Genomic DNA, 4198 nt, shown 5'->3' on the forward strand with positions numbered 1-4198 from the left:
GCATCGGTCCTTTAATTACTCATCATAGACATCTATAAATAGATCTTGCACTAAAGGTTTACATTTAAATAAACTGACAACATAATATTTAACAGACAAGAACAAGAGTCTTACACATGCTATGACTCTTGACAGATAAGTCATACAGGAAAAAAAAAAATTCTTCTATGAATAATGGGAAATACAGATCTGTCTGAACTAACAACTTCCTTTTTGCTCCATTTGTAACACTGCTGTCACACCTACCCAGTCAACCTACAAATTTGTCTACACTAACCTATGAATTAATTTTCTGCATCAGTGCTGTTTTATTCATCTGCTCTTTTATACATTTAGTTTTCCTCCTTGTTGCATTTTGTTGACATCTAATTTACTTAATCCTGTTTCATGTTAATGTATTGTCCACACTGGTCACATGTTTTCTCGGTTTTAATTATTTCAATGTCTTATGCATTAGTTCTTTCTCTGGTTTATTGTGTATATGTGGAAAAACACTAAAGTAACTGGTGCAAACTTATTGATTTGCAACACAAGAAATACAATTAGTAATGCAAGGAAAGTTCCTCTCTATATAAACTAGAGATTTTGTGCATCAGCAATAGCTAAATTCACATTCATCCCAAAGCCAGTACACTCCCCATAGTCTCATATTGTACACAAACTGAGGGGATTAGGAAGCTGTCTTTCTCTCTGGCTCCCTGATGATGTGTAAAGGTTTGTCATCAAATATCTCCCATCTGTCTGTGACACGGCTCTGGTCAACTGTGGTGGGTCCCAGTCACCCAGCTCATTTGTACGCCCTCCGCATGTCAGCAACTGCTACGCAATCTCGAGTAGGCGAGCAGGCTGGGATGTGCACCACAGAATTATTCGTTGAGGATCAGTTGTGGTACACTTAATGGCTTGGCACAGGCAGTGACTGGCTTATATGGATTTTGTGTGCATTTTCATTGACTAATTTATTGTTAAAACATTTACACTTTTTTCTGTTAAAGTGTTAAATACCTACATATTCAAAGAAAAGCAAGAAAAAATTGCACATTTAAGCAGCCGAAACAGGAGAATATGTGCTGTTTGTAGACATTTCATCTCTAGTGTATTAACTCACAGCTAATCACATGGGTCTGTGGAAATTATGTTCACAGACACATAAAACCCACAAACATACAGTGCTGCATATGAAAAATAATCCAAACTATAGCTCTTGCATTATTTCCCAAATGCTCCTTATTTCTCAGGGGGGGTGTTTGGTTGACAGAACCTCAACTCATGCCTGAGAGGTGTTTATGAGGAAGCGCTGGAAGACTAGCTGTATAGCTCAAACTGTGGCCACAACAGGGTGTCAAGGGTATTCTTAAGATGTTGGTTGGCCTAGGAGAAGAAAGCATGTTAACTGGTGTGTTGTGTTGTGTATGGAGGCACACCAACTGATTGGTTATCCACTTCAGCAACTGCTTTTAGGAGACAACACAGCAACAGCAGCAGCACACTAGTTTTGATTTACTGTCCGCTTCAGTTAAAATGTGATGAAATTCAAAAGTGGAAATGACCGTTTTTAAATTACTCCCATCAAATGATAGCCACATGTGGGTTTTAACATGACCGTACAGTATATCTATAGCTCATTTAGGCAGTCATCCGTGTTAAGCCAAAATGACATTCAATTTATTCTCTCCATTAAGGCACACACGTTGCATAAACCCCACCTGCCAGCCTGTCGAGCTGAGAACCATCTTGCTGCATCCTGGGTGAAGGGAACACTGTTCCAGATGGCTTACTGAGCTGTCAGTGGAGGGGATCAATGAAGTGGGCATTGACTGAGACCTGACGAGAATGGTAAAGGCTGCTCCCACAGGATGATCTGGGTGGTGTGAGCCTGGAAAGCAGGCACAGGTTGCTGTTTTGAGCCTAGTGAAAGTGTGTACATTTTGCTCACTGGTAAATTAGCTGAACTTGATTTAGTTGCATTTTTCTTGGTTATGTAAGTTTCAGTGTTTCCCCCAAGAAAAAAGAAAAATATGAAGAGAGGAAGGGCTGAAGTTTATGTTGCAGAATTCATATAAAAAATGACACAAATGTCAATGCAAACCTAATCAAGCTCCCTCTACATTCTTGCTGTTTTGATTTGTTGCAGGAGCACCACTGAGGAACCTCCCTAACCTATTTGGTTCTGGTATTTATGACTTTAATTATGTATTATATGGATATCAAAAAACTGAGTAAATTACTTTATTGCTTACAGTGCTCCCTCTTGTGTGCCAGCTCAGCCCATCACACAAATGCACATCTATATGAGGTGGTTGTAGGGCTCAGTCAGCAGAGACTATTTGGCATTCTCTGAGAAGAAGAAGAAGAAGAAGAAGAAGAAGAAGAAGAAGAAGAAGAAGAAAGTTTTCCACTCTACTGGTTAAATGATTGGGGCCTTTCTTCCATCACAGCTGGCAAATGTTTTGTAGAGCTGATATAAGGGTGCTTCTGAGTGGCTTTGCCTCAGTGCAAAATATATGAGTGATTTCTCAAAATAAATCTCTCTGGCAGTGGCACCCACACTGGCATCGGCATATGACTGGTCAGCCAAAGGAAGAAAGGAGGGAGCTCGTGAGCATAATAACAACAAGCAGTAGGTTTTGAAGTGGTTAATATCCTATGGTTGCTGGCATTCCTCATTCACAAGTCATGAGTTCCAGTAAGAGGTACTATGAGTTGAAGGTATGTATGACTGATGGAGCTGCATGGTTTGATAGTGTATTTGTGGACAAGAAAATAAGTTTAGAGGAATAGGATTTTATGATGCGATTTTTGTGGTATTTTTTTTCCCTTTTTCTTTTGGCTATCAGACACAGGGTCAAATGAGGAACAGCAGCGCCGGAGCTGGATGTATTGAAAGGTCTTAATATGTGGTGCGACTCAAGGATTTGACTATGGGCCGTCTAGCTGAAGGATGGTCTCCTCACTGCTTGTAGAACGGGGCAGTTGTTGTTGTGTGAAGGGCCAACAACAGACACATTTACCTGATTATATGGTATATATGCTGTTTCTGCGGTGTAATAGACCACAAGGAAAGATATGTGTCAGAACTGAGGAATTAAGCGTGGCATTTGGGAGTGTTGACAAGAAACACCACCCTGTGACTTGGCTGGTACTGGCTGTGAACTGTATATCCTTCTGGGTGGCATGTCGAGGCTCTTGCAGCCCTTGGCCTCCTGCCATGTGGATTAGGGGAGCCACAGAGAAAAACCTGATGTACTCCATCTGCACTCCATGTCCTTAAACTGCTTCCCTACTGTCACTGGTTTGCTTCAGCTCTGCCTCCACATTAAAAACAAGTTATTTCAGATAGTCCAAGTGCAGCCTTCAGGTGGTGTGCCATAAAGGGAAAGTCCTCAATTTCATGGACAAAGCATTCAGCAACTCTTATTTGCGCTGTAATTGCATCCAGGAATACAAAAACCTCAGTTGAGCCTTAAAAAAAAAAAAAACTGATCAAAAGGAGTCTTATGAGAGAAGTGGAAAATGTTGTGAGTTTTAAAGAACTGCTATAAAGTGTGAGTGTGTTGATAACAAAACCAGCCAAGGGGTAGTGATCGCAAAGACACAGGGAGCAGAGCAAATAATGTAAACTGCCACTGCTCAGTCTCAGTCACTGATTCTCCTCTCAGTGCCTACATGTCTGTAATGTAATATCCTGCTGCAATGGATGTTTTTTAAATGGCAAACAGACTGTCTTTCTCCTACAGCGGCTGTGTTTGCTTTAAAAACTTTTCTAGTTTTACAATGTCATAGAAATCCTACAATCATCTTAACATCAGTTGTCAAACTGAATTAAGTTTTATGGCATAGCATCTTAAAGCCCCAGTGCCAAGGCAAAGGCAGACGGGAATGAGATGGTCACCCATGAAACTTAAGCATCAGCCTCATTATATCACAGAGCAAATGCTGCAGTTTTGCTCTCACGCACCCATGGGACACTGCCTGTGCCAATCTGCAGCCTCCTGCCACACATACAAACGTGCTGAACAGGGGAAGTCATTTCTGATTCTAACACACGCTGCCCCTATCTATCATGATCATTTCACTGGAGGGGATACAGCCTGCTGGTGAAATGGCAATGCACAGACAGCATAGTAAACAACTCTGCAGACAAGGCGCAGCACCACTCTGTGTCTGAGTGCGCTACAACATCACACACACACACACA

This window comes from Morone saxatilis, unplaced genomic scaffold (assembly GCF_004916995.1).
Source record: "Morone saxatilis isolate NCDOM2014 unplaced genomic scaffold, NCSU_SB_2.0 Contig15, whole genome shotgun sequence".
NCBI lineage: Eukaryota > Metazoa > Chordata > Actinopteri > Moronidae > Morone > Morone saxatilis.